General features: G+C 41.1%; 2 protein-coding genes across 3 annotated transcripts in view; one reads left to right on the forward strand and one right to left on the reverse strand.

The window, feature by feature from the left end:
- The window catches only part of evi5l (ecotropic viral integration site 5 like), a 60,987-nt gene extending 49,047 nt beyond the window's left edge, over positions 1–11,940 (reverse strand). For both annotated transcript variants that reach the window (XM_050043652.1, XM_050043651.1), the window contains exon 1: positions 11,568–11,940. The gene's annotated coding sequence lies outside the window, so the exon portion shown is untranslated. The remainder of the gene's footprint in view (positions 1–11,567) is intronic.
- The window catches only part of LOC126389773 (myosin-10), a 667,776-nt gene that overhangs the window by 455,587 nt on the left and 199,262 nt on the right, over positions 1–12,927 (forward strand). The window lies entirely within an intron of this gene.

Here is a 12,927-nt window from a genome sequence, read left to right on the forward strand (position 1 = left end):
TTTCCTCCCCGACCCCCCCCCCCCCCCCCCGCCGCGCACACACACACACACACACACACACACTCTAGTAATCCATCATGAACCCACGTCCCCTTTGCCCCTCCATGTTTTAAATGTTGTATACATGTTTTGCATGCAAACCCTCGAGCAGGATGGGTCTGATTTACAAAATACTTTTCACTGGTGTAAAAACGCTTTTCACGGTCTCCATCTGGGCTTGGGTGACGTTGAGCCAGCCTGGGGCAAATAAAATAACGAGTGTGTAAAAAAAAAAAAGCAAGTACCCCTTTGCTCACTTCACTACACCAACAAACAACAGCTCCATCTACATTTTTCCTATCTGCGAAATAAGCAGTGACGTACAGTCACATTACATGCTATCACAGACATTCTGAGGCGTAATTTATTTCCCAAGAGGCCCGAAAAACCCTCTTGGAGAAAACCTGACCAGCATTTTATGAAAGAAAAACACAAAAATCAGCTAGTTTTCACCGGGATCCCGACCTTGCTGATGTATCACCCCCTCCCTCTTCTCCTCCCCCATGTCTATGTGCGCGTGTATTTTGCCCTCAGGGCCTTCCAGCCCTGACATTAAGGGCGACCCCTTTGTTAATCCGTAGCTGCTAACCTCGCTGTTGTTCCAGCTCATGATCTCATGTTTGGTTACTGACACGTGGACTGTTCATTTCCATGCTATTCATCTACTGGATCCACGGTCCTTGTGACTGCTGTTGGGCTTGCTGCTGCTCAAAGTGTCTCATTGTGAAGGAGGGGTGTGTTTTTTTCTGATATTCCTGCTGAAAGCTCTCTCTCCCTCAGTGTTTGGGGAAGCCATATCTGGAGTCAGAATGAATGTATTAGCTGAAACCAATGGATGGAATTAGGTCTTTGACACACTGGCGCGAACGTATTGACAAGTTAAACACACTCTACATATAGTGCGCAAGGGCAATGGTGTGTGAAGCAGATAAAAAAATCAATATGTGTATGATGAAAGCAGGCTTTTAAATTGAACTGTACAGCATCTGCCTGACAGGGTGAAAAGTAAGAACATCTTTCTTTATACTTCTACTTCACAATATTTCAGATGGAAATATTGTACTTTACAAAATTTATTTAACAGCAATAGTTCTGGGTTGGTTTTCAGATGAAGATTTTACATACAAAACATGTGATGCTTTGATGAGATGAAACAGACCCAACACACTGTATGAGTGCAGTACAGTTAAGCTTGACCCACAACCACATTGAAGTGCCACTAAGCCTAGCCAGCAGTACATTGAAAGTAACAGAAGGCAGAACTGAGTATATTTCAATATCGGTTTATTAGGGGTCTGCCATATCCTCTTGTTGATGATAATACTGTAGATTTTTTAATATCATATGAAAAATGAAATTCATATAGTGATACTTGCAATATTTCAGTTTGCTGACATATTGATGTCATACTGTTTCCCACGGCAACAAGCATGGCTGAAGGCAAAATTATAACCGACTCTGCGGTGGTTCCAAAAAGAAGTAGAAGTTCCTCTCTCGCCATGCGCACATGGGGAGTCATTGTTATCAAGTAATTATACCTTTGGTGATATAAACCTATGTGACGCTCGCGGCTTAACAAAAAAGTACATATATGTTAATGTGCAATAGTTATGGTAGCATAACAGCCTGTCACAGGTTACAGCGTGATGCTTAGAGGAGGAATGGCAGAGCATAAAGGTCATAGGTCAGAGTATAAAGGTCATAGGTCAGAGTATAAAGGTCATAGGTCAGAGCATAAAAAAACAACTCAATCATTTAAGATTTTGCTAAAAAAGAAATAAATCGTCTGTTGATTCATATTTAAAGATCCCAGGGTACATTTTTTTGTATTTGGGAGCTGTTTAAATGTGTAATTTGTGGTAGATTTTATTGTGTTGAACTATTAATATTATATACAGAATCTCAATCTCACTCTGAGTTACTGTTTAATTTTTACTGAATATGTGAAGGCAAACTGTTAGACTGACACGTCAAACTATATCACTTATTTTGTTGCAATTCTGTTTTTTTTATAATTAATAATAAAATATTTTTTATCATTAATTTGTCATATTGTCAAGAATATCATTATCGCAAAAATACCCTAAAATATATTATATTATATATAAAATATTATTTTAGGGCCATATCACTCATCCCTACTGTTTATTCATCGCAACATTGCAAGTAGGCCTAATATTGTTTTGGCGATATCCAACAATGTTATTGCATATCACATATTTTTCCTCATATCATGCAGCCCTACTGTGGTTATGGCACTTTTACTCAAGTAATTGATCTGAGTACTTTGTCCACCACTGCTGCCTGACATACTCTACAGTGTATCAGACTGTGCGCTGATGGAACATGGTTTATGTTTATGTCTTTGTGTACTGGAAATGTCTACCTACTAACCCATCAGCCCTCCAGCATCATCATCACAGTAACAACGGCCTGTTCTCCAAAACAGCCCTCTTGTACAAACTGTGCTGTATAGATTATAGATGTAATTGGTAACACTTTTACATGTGTGCCGTGCAGGAAATGTTTTCTGGGATTTGTCCAATAAGAATTCAGTGTGACATAAAGACTGAATGAGGAGGAGACACATTCAGGACAATCTAAGCAACAGTGACGACCAATGTTTTCCAGACTTGGTTCCCTAAATCTACCGACCACGTTCGTTTTATGTGACTAATGCTTTCCTGCTCCAAATTTAGTTAGTATCCCTCTCCAGATGATTCGGTTCCCCTGAGTGCCACTGTGAGAGGAAATTGTCTAGAAATAGCCATCCCCACAACCCATCAATTACTTTCAAGTGCAGGCGACTATATTGCTCTTTTCCGCCACTGGATGGTCAGTGCATTAGTCCTAATACTGCTCAGATTATTTAATATTTTATCACTAAAAAATGCAGGATGAAACAGACTGCAACATCCACTAATCACATGCTAATCTCAAAACTGGATTACATGAGTGTGTCATAGAGGATAACTGCTACAAACTGTGTGCCACCACAGGCACATAGTCACTGCTTAATGTGATGCTTAAGCAATGACTGACATTAGTTTTCCTGCTGCATTCATTATATTATCTTTTTTAATTTCATACTTTCCCAGCAGTGCCGTCACGAACACTGATCAGTAGCCGAGCTGCTGTTTAATCACCCGTTCTGATTACAAACATCTGCTGTTTGCATTAGAAATGGCTGCGAGAGAGAGGGAAACAGTCACTACGAATCCACAAACAACGTCTCAAAAATTAGATTCATTTGAGTGTTTTCTTGTATTTCATAACGACCTCAAGCCTCCTGGGGAAATGAGGAAACTAATCAAATTTCAGAACCTCAATAACCTGTTAACTTCTAAATTGTTCACGCCAAAGCACAGGCTCAGTGACGGCCCATAAGCTGACAGGACACATCACGCTACAGGTCGATTGTGCAAAGAAGCATCATCCACAGCCCAGTGTGACAACACAGGTTTCAAAATGCCTCGGTAACACATCTGTGTTGTTAATCATACTCCCACAGATTCACCCCGCGGTAAATCATTCCCTCATGCTCATTTAAAAGAATACCTCGACTAGCTGATGAAATGCTCCGACCTTTTGTGCAGATACGCCGCATGTTTGTACCTGAATACCTCATACATCACAGATATGGTAATTAAAGCCAGCAGAATGTTAGTAATGACATATGCGTATGAAATATTGTTTGGTAATAGCCACTTATCTTAGCTAGTGACAGTGGTGAAACAAAATACATTTACTCAAGTGCTATACTTAAGTGCAGCTCTGAGCTACTTGTAGTTCTGAAGTATATCCATTTGATGCCACTTCATACTTGCACTCCACTACATTTCAGAGGGAAATATTGTACTTATTTACATTTATCTGACAGCTGTAATCATTTTTCAGATTAAGATTTTACATAAAAAACATTTGAAAGTCCAGTGGTTTCCAACCCCTATAAAAATCAGTGCCTAGTTGGGGCACTTGTCACGTTTAGATGTCTGTGAGTTGTTAGCAGTTCCACCGAAGGGACATTCTTCTCAAATAGTTTCCTATAAATAACGGTGTGATGCCTAAAGAGGAAAAATTACCCAGTATTTCACAATGAAGCAAAGATTAGAGGAAACTCCAAAATCTGAATCTGAATTTTGTGTTCTTTTTCTTCTTTCCTTGTTCATTTATCATCTCATGACCCCTCAGATTCATCTTGTGACCCTTTGAATCACCAGACCAGCTCGCAAATGGGAATTAGTCTTGAACCTCTCGGTTTATTTTTGATATCCAAGGGGCATTATCAACAGCCTGAAACTAAAATGCCTCTGGATGCCAATGGATAGATCTACAACCAATCAGAGCAACGAAACATGTTACATAGAGCTAAGCAACGGGAAAATGTAAACAGATTACAGCGTGCAGAGATGAGCTGTGAAGGTGCAGCATCAATATGTCTGTGAACGAGTGATGCCTTTTTGGCCATCGGAATTTGAAGATAAAGGGTGTTTTAACTCCCTCTACTAAAATATTTGGTAACACTTCACTTGAAGGTATCTACATAAGAGTGACATGACACTGTCATAACTATGACATGACACGGTCATGAACCTGTCATGAACATTATGTACATGTCATAAACGTTTATGACTGCTGTCATTAAGTGTCATTCGGTTTTTGTAACAACAAGTTGACTAGGGTTGGGTCGGTTCTCGGTAATACCAATTCGGTCCGGTACTCCGTCTTGGACCGGGTTTTATTTTTTGAGACCGACCGGACCGCATACTCGGGCAGAACGTACGTGGAGCGGACGCTGCGGAGGTCCGCCCGGTAAAAGTGGACGTCCGCAAGCCCTGTGCGCGCAAAGCACGACCGCTCCGCTCCGCGCACCAGTGTCACACAAAAGACTGTTCGGCATGTATTTTTCACATCGCGGGGATTTTTCACGGACATTTTTCACGTAGTCCGCTTCGCTTATAGTACGCCCGAGTCTGTGAGCACCAGTGTCTGCCTCTTCACCAAGCGCACAGCACGCAGGAGAGAGAGGGGGGTGGGGCGGGGACTGAGCTAGGAGGTGCGAGTGCGCATGCGCCTCTACTGTAGCCTGGAGTTTGTTTAATAGTGACGGGGAGTCGATAATGGCGGACAATTTAGTCTCGACGAAATCAAAGAATGCGCCACTATGGCAACACTTTGGCTTTGAGCCAGACGAAGGAGGCAACCCTTGTCTGCACTGATTGAGTAAGCTGCAAAATGTATTTGTAAGGAATAAAAGAAACAACTTGTTACTGTCACTCTGTTGTCCTAAGGTCATTTTTTATTTTAAATGAGTCAGTTGCCCCCCCCAAGTGGCGAAAATCCGGTATTACCGACTTGATGCGTTTTTTTTTTTACAAAAACCGGACCGTTTTTTTTTTCTCATACCGACCCAACCCTAAAGTTGACATTGTTTGGGTTGTCTTGATTATGACAACGTGTCATTAATTAAAGTGGCATTACCAGAAGATGTCTTTGTCATGACAACTTGACATTAAATTTGTTTGGGATGTCCATATTATGACAACTTGACATTAACCAGGATGACATTACCAGAAGTTGTCTTTGTCATAACAATAATAATCATTATGTCAACTTGTCATAAACACAAAAAGAGGTGCATTTCTTGTTTATGTCAAGTTGTTATGACAAAGACATCTTCTAGTAATGTCATCCTGGTTAATGTCATGTCAATGGCATTTTGAATAAGGACATCCCAAACAAATTTAATGTCAACTTGTCGCAACAAAGACAGCTTCTGGTAATGTCTCTTTAATTAAAGTTACAATGTGTATTTTTTCAGTTTGTTTATTAGCAAATATCAACTATTGCTTTCATAAATATATATTTACTAAAGTGTAATGCAATTCATATACAAATGGAAGCTTTCTCATAGGCTTAGAATGATTTCTCTACATATACAGTACACAGGCAGGGCGCGGTTTGCTGGAGGCTGCCCTCTTGCGTCGCCATATTTGAATACAGTGGCCGAAAGGGATATACGTGTTTCGCCTTTCGCGTTTACCTAGAACTTGCCGTCACTGGAGACGGTTAAGGTGAAGATCAATCTGGGGCGCTTCTGCGTGAACCTGCTTTGTACTTTTATGATTCTGTCGCACTTTAAATGGAGGACCACACATATGCTTTGCCCCGTAAGAGGGAAACCACGCCACCAAATAAAAGAAAAAGATCAGATAAGCGAGGACGGGACAAAACACGAGTGAATATCGGCGTTGCTTATTCCAGGTGGAGAGAACTCCTGAAGGAGAAGGATTTCACAAGGGATGCGGAGGTTGCCTGCTTTCTGCTAGACAGGTAATTCAATCTGATATTTTAAAATCATTTTGGCTTCATGTTTGCAACTACTTTTCCCTCTCGTCTAAGTTAGAGTGACGGCTATGTTTACGTGCTAAAGTTATCCTAGCCTTGGCTAACGTTATCCCAGAGCTACAGCTAAATGGTTAGCCTAGCCTACAGCCTAATCTGTTGATTCCTCTCGCGCTGCTGCGAAAGCTGCCGCCCTCTCTTCCTCTTCCGTCTGGGTACCCGAGACACACCTCTTCGCCTGGCCGTTCCTGCACCGCTTCTACCACCTCGCCCCTTCCTCTCCCTGGTCTTCCTCCTCTCCCTCTCCCTCTTCCTCCTCTCCCTGTGTACTCTGGAAACGCATATATTATAATCGTACCAACCTATATTTGCCGCACTGTGCCGTGACTATCACATAAAACGTGTTATTTTAGCATTACTGTGCTAATGTTTGCTCGTGTTACCAAAACAATTAGAAATAAAACACTCCTAACATATATCTCACAGATAACCTATATCTCACTGGTAAGCTATAACATATCGTAACATGGTTTAGATTCCTAAATAAATATTCACCTTGTCGCTGGATACTCCTGAAAAACTCAAAAAACTTTGCTGTCTGCGCAAGTCTTTTTGTCCTACGAGGCCACCGTCACTTACCCAACGGGAGGGGTGAGTGAGTGAGCGCGAGTGAGCGCTGCAATCTAGAATTTGACCGCTGATGTCACTGTTACTCACCATTTTTACACACTGAGGCTTTAATGTCAAGTTGTCATAATCAAGACAACCCAAACAAAGTCAACTTGTCATTACAAAAACCGAATGACACTTAATGACAGCTGTCATAAATGTTTATGACATGTACATAATGTTCATGACAGGTTCATGACCGTGTCATAGTTATGACAGTGTCATGTCACTCTTATGTAGATACCTTCAAGTAAAGTGTTACCAAATATTTGAAACAATAGGTAAGGCAAAACCATTTTGATCAAGACAACTGAGCTCCGCTTTACAGTCATCGTCTCAAACACACCCAATATAAAATAAATGGCTGTGATTTGCATGTCAGATTTGAAGTTACTGGAAATCTGTCCAAAGCTGATACATAAATAAAGCTGAATAATAGCAAATAAAACATAAGCTCAAATGTATTTATGTTTGAACTGTTTTACTTAAGTTGGGGATCTGAGTACTTCATCCACTCCTGCCTATGGAAAGAATGTTGGGAAAGGTGGCAAATCAAACTACTTTTGAATAAACAGAAGTCAATATTCAGAACAGAGCTCAAATGACTTCAACAGATTTCCTCTATGACATCTATAACAGTCCTGTGCATACTTATGTGTCATTATCTGAACACAATTTGCATGTTGGTATAAATCAAACATGCAGCAGTCTGAAACTGAAGTAACAACTCAGTCAGTGTAAAATCTGCAGGGCTGCACAGATCCAGTTACAAACCTGCAGCCTACATGAACAATAGCGTAGAGAGAGGAGAGCTGTGGAGGAGCTGCAGTCGCACTGAGCTTGAACCGTGGCAGCCAGGTCATCACGCTGCTCCCTGTTTCCATGTGTCAGCAGAGGAAATAAAGTGCAGTACACACAGACCAGGCCAGCACCAGAACAGTAAACCAACACGCCAGCCAGTAAGACAAACACGAGCCAGAACAGATGATCCTGAAGGCTTTAGAGGAACAATGTTTGTTTAAAAATAAACCATTTAACAGTAAAACTTCGACCACCTTTGTGTTGATGGTAGGGCTGCCACGATTAGTCGACTAATCGATGACTAATCGACTATTAAAATAATCGGTGACTATTTTAGTAGTCGACTAATCGGTTTGAGTCATTTTTCATAGAAAAGTACTATAAAAGTACCCCAAAATACTCTTACTGCAGCTTCTTACGTTTAGATATTGGCAGCTTTACACACTCTCCCGTGACAGTGAACTAAAACCCTTTGGCGTGAGTATGAAACTCTCCCGTGACAGTGAACTAAAACCCTTTGGCGTGAGTATGAAACAAGACATAAGATGACGTAATTTTGGGGTTTGGGCGAGACAGACCGACATTTTTCAACATTTAAACACATTTTTCCATAAAATGATTAGTTGACTAATCGAAGAAATACTCGACAGATTAGTCGACAATGAAAATAATCATTAGTGGCAGCCCTAGTTGATGGTGCCTGACGCCTAGTACAGAGCATTAGTGAAAAGAAAATTTTAGTGATCAAAATGCAAAATTGATCTGGTTCCAGCTTCTCAGATGTGAATATCTGCTTGCTTTCTCAAAACGATCACAAAACGATCAGTTGTATATCAATGACTCACCTTGTGTTACTTGAATTTTTGAAGATATCTTTGTTTTCACATGCCTTCACAGTAAACGAAGAATCCAAAAAACATGCTTTGTGTAAAGTAAAAGGGGGCCATTTTTATAACAACAGCAAAACTATATGACTACATCTGTTTACAAACTCAAAAAGCTTGTGCAGTATAATCTAGTGCCTGACCAATATGGGATTTTTGAAACTGATTCCGCAGCTAAATTAAATTCAGAGAGGAAAAATTCATATATAGTGAATTTTTGAGGTGGAATGAAAACAGACCTTTTCTATTTGGACTGTGCACCAATTTTGCACCGATATGAACATGCAAAGGTGCTCAGGAGGCTGCTTTCTTAAACAAATAACTCTGTTACAGACTATTTAACACTGCCAAACATTTCTACAAATAAACATGACTGGATTTGCTAGATCCCTGGCTTATCTTTGTTTTGCAGGTATTACATACAACTGCATTACCGTCTTTGGAGAAGTAGTTCCACACCTTATTGCCTTTTCACTGTGGCTTCTCAGCCATCTGTAGGTGATAGAAGATAAATTGGTCAGGCTTTAGTGTAATCCAAGTCTCATTTATCCAGCTGTATCGTCACTACTTCTCAAACACATGCATTATCGCCTATACCTTCTTATTTAAAACACTTCTGCATATGAGTAGCATGCCTGGGCAAGTGTGTGCATTTCAGCAAAAATCCATGTGTTTGGGAAGTATATTGCACGAGTTGTGTGAGAGTTTGTAAACAGATGTTTTGATTTAGTTTTGGTGCTGTTAAACGTGGACCCCTATGACTTCAATTCATCAAGCTTTTCTTCGTTTTTGGATTGTTTGTTCAGCGTGGACGCATGCGAGAAAAACAAAGCTTTCAAGAAGTTTTCTTAAAGAATTCAAGGGTGAGTACTTCATACACAAATGGTCATTTTGTGGGTGAAGTATTCCTTTAAGCCACTAGTGGAGTGGATGTTAGATCTCATTGAAGCTCAGGAAAAAGATGTAGCATCACCCTTATCTGCACAATTTATCAAAAGGCAAAGGTTGTTTAAGGGGAGAGAGAAATCAGTCAGTCTGTTGTCTTTGTCTATCAGTCAGTCTATCAGTCCTTGTTAATGACCTGCACATGTGGCTCCTGTTTGTCCCTGTTCAACAACCAAACACAGCGGCAGACGATAATAAACCTGGACAGCAGCAGGCAGACCAACTGTACAGTACAGGGAGAAGGCTGTGAGATGATATCCCTCCTCCTGTTCTCACTGGAGGCTACAAACACATGCATGCACAGATTCAAATCCATGCACATAAACACACACACACACACACACACACACACACACAAGTGTACAAACAACTCAAAGACTGTTTATCCTGATGACACTGTCCAGAGCCTATTAGCTTACCACTCTCTCACGCAAATGAATAACGTGGCAGCAGCAGCAGCAGCAGCAGCAGCGGTGAGTGCACAGGAAAAGGTTGGCTGGGATAAGCCAGGGTGTGCTCGCATGTCACAGACGTTGTATGCAATCTTTTGTGTGCGTATGTGATGGGAGGATCAGATATAGAAGAAGTTTCGAGGCTGTGGCGCATAGAAACAAGGTCACCAGGATGTGAGAATCAGATACCTGTTTCCTTGACGGTGAAATGTGTGAGATGCCTTTTGCACGGTGAGTGGATTTCGTAGATAAGCCTGAGAGTAATCTCACTGTATCTCACACAAGGATATGATGAACGACCCATTACTCAGTGGTACATGTCCTTAGTCATGGGGCATTTAAGCCATAATCACAATCAACAGAGTGAGATAATTAATTCCTTGAATAGTTTCCCCAGTCCTAAAGAAAAAAGATAAGTGCCTGAGGGAGCTCTTCCATTTTGTGTAGTCAGCGGTATCTTTAACCCTTCAACATCATACAACAAAAACTATGTCAGCTCTATACTTTTTATTCCACTCGGGAGGTAATATGATATGTGCCTGGCCCAGATTTACAGCACAGATTCATTTAACACAGCGAGTTCTAGAGAAGTGCTGGTTTTCCGTCTTACAAGCCAGATGGATTTTTTAATCACTCACTGATTAGATGGATAAAGTAAAAACAGCTTGATTAAGGGCCAAAACAACACTGACCCAATGACAATTCAAGCTAAGATGACCAATAAACGTGCAGGTAGGGGCTCGGTGTCAGTGGTGTGTATCAAGGACAGCTCAGCACATCTGGATAGAAACACACAGGTGGATACAACATGGTAACCCCTCTGCCATCCATCCACTGTTGCTACTGAAGCAAAAAGGCATTTGTTAAAGGTGACAATGACTCCTACAACCCTTTGTCCTTACTTTAAGAGCCTGTAATCCCACTGACAGGGATGTTTGGACATGACAGCTCATTATCCCGGCCTGCTGTTTCTTGAGGATGCCTCAACAACAGGCCTACATGCTCTGCAGTCGGCTCATGGCTCGGCTGGATCAACATCTGTGGCCAAAATGACACATCATCCACTCTGTGCGGCACCAAATGTCCCGGCTTTCCACAACAATGCGATTGTGTAACGATATTAAGAATGAGGGCGCAGAGAGCATGCTATGCCTTAGCAATAAATATGGTTTATGGGCTAATGAATGGGCCGTGTCTCCGTTGGCATGCCGTACAGTGGAATTTTTCACTGAGATAAATGGAGCAGACGGATGGAGCTGCTGTTGATGGGGCTTCACAGTGTTTTGCTATGAGGGCCTGTGTATATTTTAACGTTGAATCGACACAAGCTATGAAGCTCTCGGGCCCGTACATAGGCTTCACACGGTAACATTTGATATTCCCTTTAAAGAAATAAGCACCTCAAATAGATAAATAAACATTAAAAGCCTACCTGGACTCCCTTTCCATAATCAGAGCGGTGCGTTTATGGTCGCTCCCACATCAGCCCGTCGTAAACGTCAAACGTATGTTATGTTACCAGCTAATTAAAATCTTAATAGACCACCGAGGACAAATACAGAAAGACCGTCCAACGCAGTGCCATCGTCCTGCCGCCGCTCGACCGGGAGGCAGCGCCGCGTCGCACAGCTGGTCGCGAGCCCTCTGCACGCGGAGAGGCTCGTGTGTGTGTGTCAACTGAACTAGAGGATGAAAATATTTCTGTACAAATCCGCTAAAATAACCATGACAGCCGCGCGATGTAGCCTGCGGTTCATCGGAGATATGGCATAAACGGCAGCATCAATCATTACCAGCGAATCACACAGAGTGGCTGGCGTTCTGTGCCTTCGGTTGAGCACGAGGTGGGGCGCACCAATCAGGTGGCAGAATGAGAAATGACTGACAAGTCACGAACCAATTGTCTGCTCAGACTGCGGGATCCCTTTAGAAGGACAACAAAGGTGGCTAATCAGCATAGAGCTTTATTTTGCAGGGAGGCGGGATCAGCAGGTGTCATACAGCGGTGTCAGCTTTAACGGATTTACTGTGTATGACAACTAAACGATTAATTATGTGACAAATTAGGTTGTATGTGATGATTTCAATTGATATCTGGCTTTGTGAGTGATTATGCCATAACAACAAACTCTAGTCTTATCATATCTAAGCGCCTGTGAACTGTATGGCTATGTTTTTACTGTTATTTCTTTAAAAAAATTAACTTTATTTAGATTTTTTGCTAAAATTAGAAGTAGACCTACCTGTTCTGTGACACCTGAGCTTGTCGTGAGATTGGCAGCAGGTAGCCTATTGCACAGTGGTGAATGAAGGGAGTACTCTAATACTTTACTTAAGAAAATATAGCTAAAGGCTACCACACTGTAAAAAAAATACCTGCATTAAAATGTTACTTATATGTAAATATTATCAGTAAAATGCACTTAGAATGTTAAAAGCAAAAGTGTGGACTATTACACATTAGATTATTTGATTATTTTTGCTTATTCAACAACGTCTTACATTTTACTTGGGGTTTTGTAGCTATAATATACTGTCGGATTGTTTCATCTGTATGTTAATCTGAGTTTGTTAAGTAACTAGCCTATAGCTGTCAGATAATTTAGTGGAGTAAAAGAAAAATGTTTCCCTGTAAACTGTAATGAAGTAGCAGTATCCTGAAAAGGCCTTAAAAAGGAAATATGCTAATAAAGTTCAAGTAGGCTACCTCAAAATTATACCTTAGTACAGCATTGAGTAAATGCACATTGCTACATTACACCACTGTCACTGTTTTAATGCAGCATACACCA

Source organism: Epinephelus moara, chromosome 5 (genome assembly GCF_006386435.1).
Source record: "Epinephelus moara isolate mb chromosome 5, YSFRI_EMoa_1.0, whole genome shotgun sequence".
NCBI lineage: Eukaryota > Metazoa > Chordata > Actinopteri > Perciformes > Serranidae > Epinephelus > Epinephelus moara.